General features: G+C 39.3%; 1 protein-coding gene across 5 annotated transcripts in view; it reads left to right on the plus strand.

The window, feature by feature from the left end:
- The window catches only part of sbf1 (SET binding factor 1), a 92,720-nt gene that overhangs the window by 14,223 nt on the left and 60,277 nt on the right, over positions 1 to 18,220 (plus strand). The window lies entirely within an intron of this gene.

Consider the following 18,220-nt stretch of genomic DNA (forward strand, 5'->3'; position numbering starts at 1 on the left):
GCAAACATTAGTGAAAAAATAAGATTATGCACGAAAGGCAGATACTATACAAGGAACACACTCTACTGCTCACAGTATATATAGGACATATGTCTTTGCCAATTAAAACGCTATTACATGCATTATTTATGTGCGCCTTTGAGAGGTGGATGGATATGGGGGTCCCTCGGTGTACGGCCGGTGCACGGTTTTGCGCCGGTGGCGGGTGGCCCGCTCTGTTAGCAAACAATTTCAATTTGGATTATTAACTTCACGCCGCGAGCAAACGATGGCGGTTGAGGAAAGAAAAAAAGTGTTTTTCACTGCTTAACTTGTCGCCATAGCTCGATAATTTGATTGGATGTGCACACCAATACAGCTTTGCCGTGCAGTTTGTTGGTTTATGCGCGCGAGAGCATTTCCGGGTTTGCGGGAACGAGTGGGAGGATGCCTTGAAAACGGTGAGGCGTGCGGGACACACATTTTTCTGGGTTATAATGTGGGTCACCCTACGGAAGAGAAGGGCACTAATGTAATAATGCATTTATTTTTCCCAATATTTTCAGGAGCTACAGGTGACCGGCTGATCAAGTGTGAGTCACCCTCCCACTCACTCTTACTCACTCTCACATGAGTCCATTGTCTTTCCGTCGCCCCCCGTTGGTTGGCTGACTTTTGGTTGTTAATATGCTCTTGAATTGATACGCAGCGGAGCCTGTCTTTTAAAATGGTAATATCTACAGCGATCACCCTCATTTAATCGTAGCGTACAAAATTGTGATCACAATAAAAATGTTATTAATTGTGCAGCCCTACTTCTAGGTTAATCAGAATTCCACTCTCGTTGTGACCACTTATGTATTTATCACACTGCATTTTCTACAGACAGTGTGATAGCACTTTTTGGTACTTTTGTACGAGGCACAATACGGCCACACTTTTGTAGTAGTTCTCGTCCTCTTAGGCCCCGTTGACACTAAGCCGGATAAGGTTATCCAGGGTAAATCACATCTAACCTTATCCGTGTCCACACACAACAATACCACTGTTTAAGATCCCCGGCCCCCTCCGTCCGCCGGCGCAACGCGACTTAGTACGCATTCGCAAAACCCCCACCCAAAAAAAAACACCTGAGCGTCCATCTGCTTCAATCCCTCCAGTAGATGACTTTACTTCACTGTGAAGTTATTTAAAAGAGCTATATTGTAAATGGTTTTCTGTGCATTTTACAGTTGTTTGCTGTGTTTTGTGCGCAAGTTTTTAAATTAAAATGTATCTCCTTTGAACAATATCCAGTGTTGTGGTATTTCAATTAACTAGAATCCAGTGTGCTGTGGGACCCTATTGTAGTGAATCACACCTGAGACATCATACATTAATCACATCTTTAATCGACATGAGAAAGTAGAATATGCGATAAAGAATATTTTACAACAATTACAACAATTAATCTAGACAGAGACTACCCAAAGTATTGTTGTTGTGCGTTGACTGCAGTTGGGGTATTCTTTCGTGAGATATGGCGTCAGGGGATAAGCTGGGTCACCCAAAAAAAAAAACAGGGACCGGATCTTCATCTTCCAGCAGTTGTTTGGGACACGAGGGTTTCGTTCCATCTTTCAGCTGCATGCTAATGGCGTAGTTAGCGAAGATGCGGGCATCACACACGCTGCCTGGCCATTTCACAGTCACACCCATAAAGCAATATTTGTATCACACACTGGCTGTATCACATCCACGGTAGGAAGGGACAAAGTTTTTCCGTAAATAGACTCACAGCTGCAAATCTTCCAGAATCCTCTGCGCACCGTGGAACGCTGTAAGCAGAAAAGTGAAGTGTGTTTGTGAGGGAAATCACAAAAAACGCTGTACACTGCGGTAAATAGTAGTAAACTATCAGTTTGGAAAATGCTGTTTCTCAGAAAAATTTACTAACAATTTAACTTTTAATAACCTAAATACCTCACAAACTGATACTTGGCTTTGCTCTTCTTCGGGACAGCGTGGCGCGGTTGGGAGAGTGGCCGTGCCAGCAACCTGAGGGTTCCTGGTTCAATCCCTACCTTCTACCAACTTCCTCACATCCGTTGTGTCCTTGAGCAAGACACTTCACCCTTGCTCCTGATGGATCGTGGTTAGGGCCTTGCATGGCAGCTCCCGCCATCAGGAGGTGAATGTGTGTGTGAATGGGCGAATGTGGAAATAGTGTCAAAGCGCTTTGAGTACCTTGAAGGTAGAAAAGCGCTATACAAGTATAACCCATTTACCATTTACCATTCTGGGTAATGCTTTATGAGGTGGCAACTTGTCCAGGGTGAACCTTTAAAAAGTAACAGTTGAAAGACACTAAAGTGAACATTATTGTTTCACTCAACTGTAAGTTTTTTAATATTCGCTTGAAACAGTGGATGTCCCTGCACAATTCTTTGTAGTATGATTAGAACATTTGAGCATTATGTTTGTGTTCAATTACAGTAATTTTATTTATCCTAAATGTTCCCGGAACTTCATTTCACACGTTATGGCATGGTTAAGTCTTTAAAAAACATTTTGGGACATACATCACAATAATATCGTACCATGGCCTTAATACCGTGATAATATCGTACTGTGAGATTTTGATACCAATACATCCCTAATGGTAATGTTTTGTTTGTATCGCTCAGCATATGTTGACCGACATTGGATTGGTTTTAGCATCTTTAATGTACAAAACATATTGACGTTCCCGCCCCCACATCCGTAAAAAAAATGTTATGCCTCGGTGCTTGATGCTTTTCACTAACATTCCCTCTTCAGCATTGAAAATGTTTCATAAATGTCTGATTCGGGTCTGTTTGCAGCATCGCAAGTGACGTACAGTATGTCAGTGGCACATTGGGCCATCTGCTGTGCTTTAGTGCTTGTTTTTCATGAGGCAGACGATGTCCCTGAGGCCCCCACGCTTGCCCTCATTCCTACTACACAAATGCATGTGTGCGTGCGTGCACGTGTGTGTTTATTTCCGGAAGGCATTGGATGTACACGCATACTTTCTTCCACATGTTGCCCTTACTCATGCAGACCACCTCTGTTGCCTGACACAAATTACTGTAATAACCAAAGGCATTAGTTACTGAGAAAACATGATTTCCCCCCTGCCCCTCCTGGTATTAGGGTGATTCTTGGAACATAAGGGCAGTGTAGCTCAGTAAATTGTGTAATTGTTTATATTTGCTAAAACTACCGATAATAGGATATTTCAACTAGGGATGGGCGATATGGCTGAAAACTGTATTAAGATATAAGTGTTTTATATTGGTCTATTGATAATTTTTGGTATTTTTATGACCTATTGAAAATATGGACCAGGAGAAAATATAATAAATGTTAACCTTTTTTTTTAAATGCTACCTTCCTCTGATTATAATCCCCTCACAACCATGTAAATTAATCATTCAAAGTAAACAAAATTGTAAAATCACATTGAACTCTTAACAATAATCTTTTAAAATTAGGGTACAAAATTAAGAAATCCATAACAAATGCTTAATAAAGTGTGACAAAATAGTGCAGTGGGTGAAAATGTAAACAGCAAGAATAACTATTTTTTTTAGCATGGTTAATGGCGAGAAGTTACTGTGTTACTGCTCAGGTGGGCGCGCCTCAGGTGGTCTGACTATGGTTTAAAAAAATTCAACAAACTGCCGTACTATCAATGTGACCTTTCCTGTTTTATCGACAATTTATTTGCTCTCTGCATATTTTTAGTTTCTCTTCTCACCAGGGTTTCCCCCAGCTTGCCAATATACTTGTTTTTGGCGGTGGGGGCACAAACGTGATAGTTGATACTATTACCTGATTGGCTGTCAGCGTGCCATTCCCACTGATCAGTGATACCCCCCTGTGTTGTTCAGTTACCAGAGAACAAGTGTCTTTGTTCATCCAACCAACCTTGCTTTGCAACTTCTGGTTTCTTTTGACATCCATTCTTCCATCCATCCATTTTCTACCACTTGTCCCTTTCGGGGTCGCGGGGGGTGCTGGAGCCTATCTCAGCTGCATTCGGGCGATAGGCGGGGTACAACCTGGACAAGTGGCCACCTCATCGCAGGGCCAACACAGATAGACAGACAACATTCACACACTAGGGCCAATTTAGTTTTGCCAATCAATTTTTTTTTTTTTTTTAAACGTTGTATCGAAGGCTTTTTCTGTTGATATCGATGTGTCTATTGCGATATATATTGATATGGTTGTATCGCCCAGCCCTAATTTGAACCTACAAATACAGTTGAAAAAAATAATGTTACACTTCAGTTATGCTTATAGTAACAGTTATGTAGGGGGCCGATCTAATCCAGTATCGATATTAGGTTACGATACCAGATTCACAGTTCGAAAATGTTCGATCCAACCGTACCATGCACTAGGGATGTAACGATTATTGAAATTAATGATACACAGCAGTAAAACTCCCAACGTTAGTATTACCGTTTCAAATAATCGTAAAACCGTGATTGATGAATAATGAACCAGTAATACTGTTAATTTCCCTGGAGAAGAAAGGTAGCATGCTAGTTCCTTGCTATCCTAAATTGCTTAAATATCTACAATAAATATCGACATAAATGGATTGATTTTTCATCAAAATGACCCCTTTGGGCGTCTTACATCAACAAACTGGGCAACCATGTTAAGCGGCCACCTACTATAAGAAGAACGCGATAAACCATTGTCAATGCTTTTAACCACCCGACTTGTTTCATGACCAGTTTATATTTGCCTCTGGATTTTTTTGGGGTGGCTACATTTCAAGTTGTTGTATTGTTGAAACATTCACTTTCCACAAATCTAGTTGTTTTACTTGCCAGGGAATGACATTCTGTTAATGCACTGGAGATGCCTGGCGTGCTAAAGTTGTCAAGACTGAGAGGAGCCTTAAAGATACTAAATGTGTAGGGTGTAATTATGTCCGATGGGGGTTGTTGGGGATGCCCCCCCTCTGGTGTTGATGGTTTTCCTGGAATGTGAAGAATTTCTCAGGCTCCTCCTCGGACAAAGGCTGAGTCAGTACTCTTTCTGGTTCTTTTGGCGCTCAATCGTTCCAGTCCCCAAGGAGTGGTTCTGACGTGTCCTAAGCAGTTTGGATTTAAAGATAGGGATTGTTGAGCTTTGTTCTGCCCAGCTTATTCTCTTGGTTAAAAACGACAGTTCTTCCATTCATTTGAATCAGCCCAATCCTGTGATACATTGGATAGTCATCATGGAGGCAGGCAGAAAACATTTTTGTGAGGCAAACTTTCATAGCGCTTTCATTTGCAATTGTTGCCACAAATTATGCTGGAAGTTTTGATTTATAGTTTTAGCTTAGCTTTTTTTAATGTTGCATTAATTTAGCTGTTTTTTGGTCTACTATACGGCGAGGGCTGGGTGATTAATCACAAAATAATCAAAACAGATATTTAATGCTCTCTCTACTAATATACCATCACCTTAAAATGCACTATTGGTTGTGTGAAGGCTGCCAGAAAAGCATCAGCATCATCCTGTCTGCGATAGAGCTGCGTTATGGAGAAAAACTCAAACTCTAAATTGAAGCATCTTGCACCCAAAAGGAATTCTGTGCCAGTTGTTTGGACACACTTTGGCTACTATAAGAACGACTTTGACTAAAAAGTAGAATAGTAGTTGACAGTGAGATAATTGTGCATTAACCAAAATCGTGATATTGTTTTTGTGATTATTAAAATAATTCACATTTCTGCACATCACATCTTAGTGGGGACTATTTTCTGGGCGCAAATTAATATTTAATACTATTAAGATGGGCTGTACATAAGCCTGTGCGATATATTGATTTTATCAATATATTAGTTTTTTTTTTCAGACGGATAAAAAAAAAAAAAATCTATATTTTTCTTCTCTTGCTTCGGCATACTTTTTGCCCTCATTAGCTTCCATAGCTGTTGTATTCCCCCTTACTTCTTTAGAGGAGATCGACAAGCCGAGCAAATGGCAACGCCAACGTGAGTGAGACGTTTGTTTCAAAGAAAAGCAAAATTTCTTTAAAATAGGCAGCAGCACAACAAACTTATTTCAGCATCTGAAACAGCATCAAGCAGAGTGGGGGAAATGCAACTCTTAACAAGGCGAACAAGAACGCAACAACAACAAACTCTGTCTTAAAAACAGCTTACTGTGGTGGAGTCATTTACACAAGGTACCATGTGTGATGAGAAAAGGAGAACAATGCACAGGGTGATTACTGTAGCAGCCGCTCAACACATCCAAACCGGACAGCTCGTACGTGCGTTTAACACATTTATTCATCAATATAGTGATATATTACATATGTATATATATATAGACATCTCCATGTTATACTTCATTATTTGCATACATTGTACAATACTTTGTTTATATTAGATCATTTTATTCAAGACAGAAGTTTTTTAGTTTGCACTTTATTGATATGATTATTATTTATTTCTAATGATTATTGGTATCTTTATTGATTTATTGGAGTTTGATTATTTGCATGCAAGTTTACAATGATACATTTTTGTTTGGAGAAGTATTTTATTCAAGACAGAAGTCTGACCTCCCAGAGGAAGCTCGTAATTTAGTTCTTTAAAAATCATTTCATAAAAAGTAACATTTTTATCAGGTCTAAAAAGAGCATTGTACAAATTCGAATTTTGCTGAGTGTAAGATGCAGTGTATGCAGTGTCATTTCAACAACTAGTTTTTGATCAACTAAAAGCAGAACTTGATTAGAGTTTTCTCTGTCATTTGTATTCATTGGTTTCTTTGAAAAGTAGGTAAAAAAAACAGAAGAAATGCTGAATCAAATTTTTTGTGAAAAAATTTGAGATTCCATTTTTAGGCCATATCTCCCCAGCCTAGCTCCACATCAAATCTGTTTTGATACCATTACATCCCTAATGGTAATGTGACTGCTGTGAAGAACCTTTTGATATTATTGTACTAAACACAGTTTATATTATTATGAATTTGAAACCTGGGATTGAACCTTTTCCCCCTTAAAACAACTCCCATCAATTTTTAAAGGTTAGTCTGATGATAGTGTGTGTCCAAGGTTTTAGTTTAGTGTCAGGGAATATCACAGTATGACTGGTTGATATCCTTGGCATAACTGCATCCTTTACAGCAGGGGTGTCCAAAGTGCGGCCTGGGGGCCATTTGCGGCCCACAGCTCAATTTTTATTGGCCCACGACACATTCTATAGACAAACTAAACGGGTCCCAAATTAGAACAAAAAAATATGAAAATTTCAACAGGACCAAATCCCTCAAAAATGGGACCTGAAAACCAAAATGGCCGACAACCTGAGCGTCTTACTGTATGAGGTCTTTGAAGATTTCCGTGTGTCCTGTCATGATGAAAAAGTGTACACATTTCTTGTGAGACATGATATGTTTTTGAATGTACTAAAGCCCTCAAAAGTGTTTCAGTTGACGATATAAAAGCAATATTAGTAAATACAAGCTTACTTTAGAGCACAGTTAACATAAAGACAAATAAAATCATTAAAATAATCATGAATGATTTTATTGCTTTGTTATCTATAACGCAAAGCTAAGATGTAGAAATGTTTTTCAAATGTTAGCATATGTTCACCTATGTTGTTTTGGTTTGAGTATTTTTCATATACAAAATGTATAAAAGTGGCCCTCGCATCCTTAATTTTTCTCTATGTGGCCCCTCGCTGGAAAATGTTTGGACACCTCTGCTTTACAACATGGACATTTAAGACCCTATCCACAGGAACAAGGATACTTTAAAAACTTTGAAAACATATTATTTTGAAAACGCTGGCCAGGGTGAAGAGGTTTGAAACTGTGTCTTCACAGTGTGTGTGTGTGTAGACGGCTTAAACAGAGACTTACAGTATGACTTACAGTATGGCTTGTGTGCTGTTGGACCTCCAGCTGATGGGACAACTTTGACAGCAAGGCTCTTTGCTTTGTGTCCTAAGAAAGGGTTGACATTATCTCATGTTTCTAATCTTTGTTTAACAACAGATCATAAAGATATTTACTTACTTGTTTGTTCCATTTGTGCATCAGTAGATGGGGGCACGACCATGCGTGCGCTTTATAACACGCCTGGACAGCAAAAAAAACAAACGATGTATTCTTGGATCCTTGTTACTGTGAGCTTATGTTATAGAGGGTGTACGTTTCATTGCAAATGCAATACTGTATATTGATGATTAAATGTGTTGTAATTCCATGAGAGTTGGTTTTATTTCATGCAGCAGCACACATGCGCGCTTTAGGCACTTAAACAAACATTTAATATGTTTTCTGGGCTCCTTGTTAGTGTGAGCTGATTTTAAAGATAATGTACACATCACTGCACATGCAATTTGTCACTATAGTGATGATTAAATGTGTTAATTGCACGATTGTTGGGTTTTACAGGAGCATACTCCCGTGTGCGCGCTTTTGGCACTTAAAAAAGCATTCATGTTTCTTGGGCTCTATGTAAGCGTGGGCTGATTTTAAAGATAATGTACATGTCAGTACGTCTAATAAAACACTTCATTATATTAACAGAGGCATAATGCCACCAAGACAGCTGTGGCTGCTTTGGACAAAATATGCATGACTGCAGGGGTATGCGTTTGCATGTGGACAGAGACTGTTTTGAAACTACACTTGTGTGTTCTTCTTAATAATTACTTGTATTGCTAATTACGAATAACACAGATTTGGTTTTAAATATTTGTACACATATTTGCCTCTTGTCCAAATTATATCATGCCATCATATTGGCACCGCCCCAGCCACTCCCCCACCGCCACAAGTATATTGGCAGCCTGTGGGAAACATTGCTGTCCTATGATATTTGTCAAAAATTCAGAATTCTCATATGTCTGGATTTGAGCATTGATTAAATCTGGACATTTCCAGTTCTGATTCTGATTCCGATTTCCTCATTTCAAATCCTCATTTCGATTCCTCGTTTTGAGTCTGGCTCTTTAAGGGGTTGTTTGCAACATTTACACAAATACCTAGCAGGCGCCAACTTTCCAAAATATTTTACACATTATATCTTGCCCTCTCACGGCTTCTCGTACGTAATTACATACATACGTAACGCATGCAAGCGCATTAGTTTTTGGTCTTGTTAGCTAACGATAGCAATTTGGATAGCTAACATGAGCTGTCATCAATTATAACAACAACATGACTGCAAATTGTTCGTTGCTTCTCTTGGATTGCTTTTGTATGTGTGCACGCGCACCCTGCGTGTTGACGAGACCAGGTTTGTGACCACTGTAACCACCAATCATTTTATTTGGGCCGGTCAAAATTTTTATTACATAAACTTTGTAATTATGAAAAATATAAACAATTGTCAAACAAATGTGTTCTGTTACACCATTAATGGTAATATAAGCTCGCCAGCGGTGTTCTTGTTATACTTTTTGCTTTGAAAAATGTTACTGTGAGGATGTTGCAAACAGCACCTTTAAGGATTCTCTATTTAGATTATTTTAAGAGGCAGGGTCAAATGAAATTAAATGAAGCCGTCCTTTTTAGATTAAATGTCTAAAAGGATCCTATATTAAAAAAAAGTATTATGAACTTTTACATGACTTTCTCACAGGGTAAATTTCAACCCAAGAACTTGGATACAAATGTTCAGTTGCTTTCCACAGGAGTACACAATATATTTAATTTTGAGAACCCAATAAAAAAAAAACCTTTACAAATATCATAATGTTTATCTTACGATGCTACGGGGAACAGAGTCGGCTCAATTGCTGGGTTAACGTTATTGTTAACGTCAGGTTGTTTGCTTATGAAAAAGTACACGGGCTGAGTTCAGACCTGGGCCGATAACAAATTTTGCTGGACAATATTGTCCGACAAGTTTTTGCAGATAAACAATATTGTCAATGTCAGCATTATTTTGAGAGCACATTAAGCACTAATCTAATCAAAATATATAATAATAATACAATGAACATTTTCAAACACAATTAACGTTTACTTCTCATTGCTGTAGTATTTATTTTCGTTGTTATTGAAGAACTTTCAGTTATCCTAAATAAGTAAACATAAAATGAAAATAAATTGACTTGTTATCTGTTCGCAAAAATTTTAAAAGATAAATATTGAACATTTTGAAGTTCTTTTTTCCAGTTTGTTGTTGTTGCTACTGTTGTACAATACAAAAATCGGCATTCTTGCTTGTTTGTCCTTGTTGATTGGGTTATTTTTCTAATTTAGATTAAAGCCGAAGTATTCCTACATAGGGACATTTGGCTTATCCATTATGATTTTTCATCCTAAATTTTGTTACCTTGTGGTGCCTGTAGGGGTGTAACGGTACACAAAAATTTCGGTTCGGTACGTACCTTGGTTTAGAGGTCACGGTTCGGTTCATTTTCGGTACAGTAAGAAAACAACAAATTATAAATGTTTTGGTTATTTATTGACCAAATTTGTAAACAATGGCTTTATCCTTTTAACATTGGGAACACTATAATAATTCTGCCCACGTTAATCAACATTATACTGCCTCAAGTTGTTGCTCAGATGAAATAAAATGACCAAGCTTTTCTTCTACATATAAAAAGTGCAACATTAAACAGTTTCAAGTCAACTCATGATGCTTAATTTATTACAGCATTTGGGAAGCCTGTAGTTGATTTTTATTATGCAAATGTTATATTTTTATCAACATATGATAGCAGGGACCCTGCCATTCAAAACTAGGCTGTTCCATTACTAATGATTAATGTAACTATAGCTGAAAAAATAGTACAATAGCAATAGGAGAGACTATTCATCCCTGAACACCATGGAGTTCATGTAGGCTTAACGATGCAGTTACATTATTATATCAACTATCAGAGACAGAAACTCTTCATTTAACATAATGTCCTGTTTTGCTTCAACACAGCTCAATCAACACAAAAAAAGATAAAGTGAAATAACAGACAGACAGGGCTTTGCTGACCACAACACACACACACGCACACACACACACACACACACACACACACATCGCAAAATGAGCTAACGTTACGCTAAAAGCTAATTAGCCTTCACCTCAAGGACTGCGAGCGAGTTGAGCTGCCGTTTATATTTCTAGAACGTCAACGGGCTCATAGTGATGTTACTAGTAGTTGACTGGGAGTGTTTATTATAATTTGGGGAGAATCCGCTGCCTGATCCTTACCTGCTAAACACCTACCCGCTCGACGCTGGAGCACTGACTCCATGTGCTCTGAATACGCACTGCTGATTGGCTGTTACCGCTCTGAATACGCACTGCTGATTGGCTGTTACCGCTCTGTGTGTAACCAATCAGATGGTTGTGTGGTTGGGACAATGCTGGGTGCTGTGTAGAGTACTGACAGAGACAGAGGCAGAACGAAGCGGAGCAGCTTGTTAAGACTTTCGCTTAGGCGGCTACTTAATATGTTCGTGTGGAAACTCGTTCGATACACCTCCGAACCGAACCGAAACCCCCGTACCGAAACGGTTCAATACAAATACACGTATCGTTACACCCCTAGGTGCCTCACATACGAGTAGTGACTACTTAGACTCTCAAACACACGGACATGGCAATTAAACAATGCAGACGAATTTATTGAGTTCATTTTCATATATCGTTTGATTAATTAGTTCAGACTGAGAATTGCAACCAAACGCTGCACTGTATGACAGTATGAAAACCAGTTTTAAAACAAACACTCAGCATTTTCTGATAGTCTTTTTTTTCAAAGTAGGCTTACACATGTATAACAGGGATCATCCCGCGCAGCCTAGTTCTGCACACGCTGGACTTGAACAACCTTTTATCCCCCTTACGGATGGATAATATGGCCTATAATCTATGTCACGATATATATAGCAGCCTCCTGCGATAACGATATATAAATGATAATGGAAGCATTTTAAAACAGGTTGCAAAGGCTCTTAATTTAGCTGCTGACAAATGCCGTAACATATTTCCTATTGTATCATATTACCCAAAACTTTTACTTCCTAATTTACTTTTAATAGCTATTTACTTTCTGTTGTAACATCTACACTTTTGTTAAAATGTAATAAATACTTATTCCTCTGTTGTACGGAGATTTTAGGTGATAGTGCACATTTTGGTATCCATTACCAAGTAGTTACAGGTGCAGGATTGGTCATACGGATGTACCAATGTAAACGTTTCATATCACGTTTATTGTGACTAAAATTATCATGGTTATCATTAGGGATGTAACGATATCAAAATCTTGCACTACGGTATTATCACGGTATTAAGGCCACTATATTACTGTGAAGTACACCCCCCATCCAAAAAAAAAAAAAAGACTTGGTTAAAAACGCCATAGTGTATAAAATTAAGTGACAGGAATGTTTAGGATAAACACACTTACTGTAATTGATGACGAATATAATGCTGTAAATGTTTCTAATCATAATTATTACTACAAACATGTCTTTTGAAGTGCAGAAAAGTGTATGGAAACATCCACTTTTTCTAAAAAATATCTGACAATTTAACTTTTAATAATGTAAATACCTCAAAAATTTATGTTTAGTTACACTGGCTTCATCTTTTCCAGGTGATGGTTTATCAAGTACCTTCTCATATTTTCCTGCGGTATGCAAAGTACACGCTCGGACCGGACGCCTTTCCTCCGCGATGGTGCACCGTGACACGCTCTGTGTTGCCTTGGCAACGCTCGAGACGAAGGTAGTGCTTTTAGTACGCAGACCTCCGCCAGGATTTGTTTGTTAGCAACATATGGATGGAATTTTAATCAATCAATCAATCAATCAATCAAGGTATATTTGTATAGCACTTTACAACATCACAATGGTGCACAAAGTGCTTTACAGGACAAATAAGTTAAAAGCAAGTAAAACCACGGATATTAAAACAGTAATAATAAATACTTATGGCAATTGTTTTTTAAAAGCCAATTTGAACAAATATGTTTTAGTTGAGATTTAAAAGCTTCTAGCTCCGGGATGGCTCGCAATTCAGGGGGAGGGAGTTCCATAACTTGGATGCGGAAAAAGAACAATCACCACATTTTTTTATTTTAGCATGTTTTAGAGCATGAGTGAGGAGGCGAGCAGCTGCATTTTGCACTAACTGGTGCTTGTGGAGGAGTGACTGATTTAGTCGACTATAGAGGGCATTAGAGCAGTCCAGTCTAGAGCTGATAAGAGCGTGAACGGCTTTTTCAAAGTCTGCCCTCTGCAGAAATGGCTTCACCTTTGTCAAAAGCCTCAGCTGGAAAAAAGCCACAGAGTTAATTTGTTTTTCAAATTTAAGGTCGCTGTCAAATATTACACCCAGATTTTTCACAGCAGGAGCGAGGGTTGGGGTGATCAAGCTGGGTGCACTATGACATGCATCAGGGCTAAGAACGATGTACCGGTACTCTGTTTTGCTCTCATTTAAATGCAGAAAATTATGTGACAGCAATAGTTTAATGTCAATGAGACAGCTATGGAGGGAATGGAGTGCATTTCTGTCACTTAGCATAACAGGCAATTAGAGCTGTACATCATCAGCATAAAAGTGGAAGTTAACATTGTATTTTGATATGATTGAACCTAATGGGAGCATGTAAAGAGAAAATAGAATAGGCCCAAGGATTGAACCCTGGGGTACGCCAGAAGAAATTGGAGTAACTGTGGAGGAGAGATCATGAATCATTACTGAAAAGGACCTTTGGGAGAGATATGAGGAAAACCATCTTAGCACAGATCCACGTAGGCCAACGTAGTACTCAAGGCGATGAGAACTGCATGGTCCACAGTGTCAAATGCAGCTGTGATATCAAAAGGACAAGCAAAACAGCATTTTTGGTGTCAAGGGTTATAAGAATTTCATTTTGGACTAAGTAATGCTGATTCTGTGCTGTGGCGACTCTTGAATCCTGATTACAACTTGTCAGCATTATTATTGAGGGACAGATATGGCTGAAGTTGTGAGAGGACAAGTTTTTCCATGATCTTGGGCAAAAAAGGGAGATGTGAAATTGGACGGAAGTTGGATTGAATGGATGGGTCTAGATTAGTTTTTTTTTTAGAAGTGATCTGACTACAGAATGCTGCAGCAGGGGGGACAATACCCAGCCTGAAGCAGCTGTTAATAAGGAGACCAAGGCTTGGACCAATGGTGTCCACAACCTCCAGCATTATTTTAGCAGGTATAATATCTAGAGGACAGCCAGTGGGGTTTAATTGCTGGGCTGATTTTTTAAGATGAGAAATGGAAATTGATTGAATATTCTTAAAAATGTGCTGTACGGGAGGACCAAGTAGGGAAGTAGTTGGGACCTTTGGGATGGATTGCCTGACAGACTGGACCTTATTAATGAAAAACTGTTGAAATGCATCACATGTGTGCTCAGGTACAGCAGTAAAAACAGCAGTGATAGGTCTAACAGAGTTAATAGTGTTAAATAGAACTCTGGGGCGATGGTAATTGCTGGTGATGATGTTGGATAAATATTTAGTTTTTGCTTCTTTCACAGTTTTGTGATATGTGGCAAGACTGTCCCCTAACATGCCCAATGACACATGAAGTCCATCTTTCTTCCATTTGCGCTCAGCCTGCCTGCACTGATGGCTCAGGGCACGCGTGGATTCATTTAGCTACGGGTCAGGAGCAGATTTGGTGACTTTGTCCCTGAAAGGAGCAACAGAGTCCAAGATCTGAAAGCATGTAGAGTGGGAAGAGGGGAGGAAACTTTCAGGGCATATGACAGGTCCTGGGTCAGTTTCTTGGAAAGAAGCAGTAAAATCAGTGGCTGTAGAGGAGGTGATAATTCGGCGATGGCAGGAAGGAACAGGCTTGGTTGGAGGTAGAGGTGCTAGAGGTTCAAAGCAGATGAGTGAGTGATCGGAAATGGGTATATTACGAACATCAATAACAGGCACAGACAGTCCATGGGAAATTATAAGATCCAGTGTGTGCCTAAACTGATGAGTCGGACGGGCTGTGGATTGAGAGAGATCCAAAGATTCTAATAAAGAGTTAAAATCTTTCCCAGCTGATCAGAGTTGCCTTCGGCATGGATATTAAAATCACCACAGATCAATATTTTATCAAATTTTGGCATGATTTCTGTAAAAAAAAATAAAAAAAATCAGTGGCTCTACCAACCGAGCCACGCCGTCCCCTTTTTAAAAGTTTATGAAATGTATTATGTTTGCGACTCCAGACTATTTTTCTTTAGGGGGAGACGGGGCAAAATGCCTCTTTTTATAGTAAAGGTTGTCGACCCGTAGCCTTTAGCCTGGTGGTCAGGCTACCACAACAACCGCTCTTTTGTCTCTTCTAAAGCTACCAGTCCAAGATGCTGCAGGCATTTTTCCAATGTCGCATCTCCATAATCCTCAATGTGTGCCTGTTGTAATTCCAGAAGGGGGAAAATGAAGTCGGCGTAGTTGCGAGACCTGTTGTGGCTCAATATTGGTCCATATATAAGGCGCACCGGATTATAAGGCGCACTCTCAGCTTTTGAGGAAATTGGAGGTTTTTAGGTGCGCCTTATAGTGCGGAAAATACGGTATATAAGAGAATTGACAGAGTGTGTGTACCTTCAGTGCTGAATGATGAGCAGAGGCAGAGTTTGGAGTGTCTTCTTTAGCTCACTTTCCATGTTTATGTCCTCACTGTCCACTGTGTCCAGGTACATGAAAATGTTTACCGTGCGATTTGCTGTTTGACGCCGGTATCATGCTAATTAGCTGCCTGAAAGCGGGTGACTCCACTGTAGAAATAGCCTGCATGTCTTCTAGCACATACGCTGAAATTGCTCTATTAATGTTGTCCTGGCTAGCAGTCCCTCCGTTAAAATCCTTAAGTGGAGGGGAAGTGGCTTCGGAGTCTGTGTCTCTCTTTACTAGCTTCGTCGAAGCATGTTGCTTTTGTAGCTGTTTCAGCAGATTTGAATTGCTGTTTTGGGCAGCAGATAGGATCTTTGATCCAAGACACAACTAATTTAACTAAAATTTTCTTTTCTTTGTGCTCGACAAAAGAAAAGTAGTGAGAATATCTCCATGTTAAGAAACTCGACTTCAGCTCCGCCATGATGTTTTGTTAGTAAACACAGACATGCCCCCCTCCCCTTACCACCTCCCCCCTGCCCACACCCACACCCACAACCAGACACACACATAGCGCGCCTCTTCTCTTGTCCCCGTTGTGACACAAAAAGATTCAGAAAGACGACACTGCAACTCTCCAATAAAACACACTCAGATCTTCTGTTTCTAGCCGATACTACATAAAAAACGTAAAATTAACGCAGTAACGCATCATGTAGTAACGGTAACTGAGTTACTGAATATACAAAATAATGCTTTAGACTACTAGTTACCGCCGAAAACAACGGCGTTACTGTAACGGCGTTATAGTCCCAACACTGGTTACCACACAAAAGTCTGCTACAGTATGAAACTAATTCACAGCCTTAAATGAGAGCAAATGTGCCATGTAAGCATCTCTTCATTCAAAAACAACCAACAAGCAAGCAGCACACAATAAAAAAAACTTTATATTTACATAACAACTGCTTCAAGGCTCAGAGCTAACCCTCAAATGCACAAGCCAACAAAATGGAGTGACTTGTCACATGAATATTAACATGACAACATGTTAAAACAAGTAACAAAGTCAAGTGGGCTCAGGTATATTAGCCAACTTGAGGAACCTCACTCCATTTCGTCACAGACTTTCCAGTACACAAGGAACGCATCATAAACCTGTCATGAATTTCCCCTGAGCTCATTGTAAACAAACATGGCGTCGACCGCGCGAGACTTCTTCACTGTTTCAGAGGAAGACTTTTTGCCTGCTATTTGCAACAATCAACATCACTCACTCTTTAACACATCAAACCTTATCAGCCACCAAAACTCCAACATCGCTATAACTGTTTTGAAGGCCTAAGAGGAAGCCTGCTGCTAAAGAAGTAGTATATCTGGCGGCGTGGTTCGGTTGGTAGCGCGGCGGTGCCAGCAACTTGATGGTTCCAGGTTCGATCCCCACTTCCGCCATCCCAGTCACTGCCGTTGTGTATTTGGGCAAGATACCTTATCCACCTGCTCCAAGTGCAACCCACACTGGTTTAAAATTGATGGGTTTCACTATCTATGTAAAGCGCTTTCAGTCATTTGAGAGTCACTTCACTTCACTAGTATATTGTTCCTAAGCCTGTATGTGTGCTTTGAGAACTAATCTGCTGATCAGGAAGTCACCATTGTTTTAAATGGAACAAAGAAAACATGAAAAAATACAAATTTTAAAAACAAACTAAGACAAAAGAAAAACTCCAAAGTGTGCCAAATAAAGTAAATGTTCTTTTTTTCTTGTTTAGTATTTGCCCCATTTACCAAAGTTGTGCATTTCATATTCTAATAAGAATCTAAAGAAGATTCTGAAAAGTGAACAAGGTTAATGTCTCTCTTTTAAAAAAATAGTCTTCATTTTGCATTTAGGGTGGTACCATCACATTGTACAGTAGCACTGTTTAACTCAATACTCTGATTGTGCCCGTGTGTTACTACACTGTGAAAACTCAGACAAATGAGCACAAACACAGTTTTCAGTTCATTCTACGATCGTGTGCTGTGCTGTCTAGACCATTGGTGGACAATCAATTTTCCCAACGGGTCACATGAGAAACTGGGACTGTTGTGAATGTCTGCAACAAATAGCTAAGCTCACAATTAACTTTTTTCTTAATTTGCATTTTGGAAGGATTTTGATGGAGTTTTATTATTCAAGTACAAGTATGAATATTTTTAATCGATAATAACTGGCATTGCACAGTTTCAAAGACTACTGTAGTTTTAAATTCTGACACAAAAGCAGACAGTTAGGCTGTTATCTATGGCAGCTCATTGGCTGTGTCCGAGATGGCAAGCTGCCACTGCGTCTGCCTCATTAATGGAAAACACTGTAGTCCCTTTTCCTTGCAAAGTGTTGGATTTGTTTGCCTCTTTCATTAATTATTTTGGACAGTCCTTCTTACATAAAATGGTCCAAATATAGAGTCTGTAAACCGGGGGTTCCCAGCATGGGCCGAGATAACATTCAATGTTGATCAAAGTAAAGTCTCAACCCTTTTTGTGGTAATTGTATTACAAATGTCATTGGCTGCAGCGATGATCACCTAGAATTAATTGAAACCACTCCATTTCAAAATAAATTTGTGCATCATAGCTACTGTAGTTCTGACAT

The sequence above is a fragment of the Nerophis lumbriciformis genome, linkage group LG05, assembly GCF_033978685.3.
Source record: "Nerophis lumbriciformis linkage group LG05, RoL_Nlum_v2.1, whole genome shotgun sequence".
NCBI lineage: Eukaryota > Metazoa > Chordata > Actinopteri > Syngnathiformes > Syngnathidae > Nerophis > Nerophis lumbriciformis.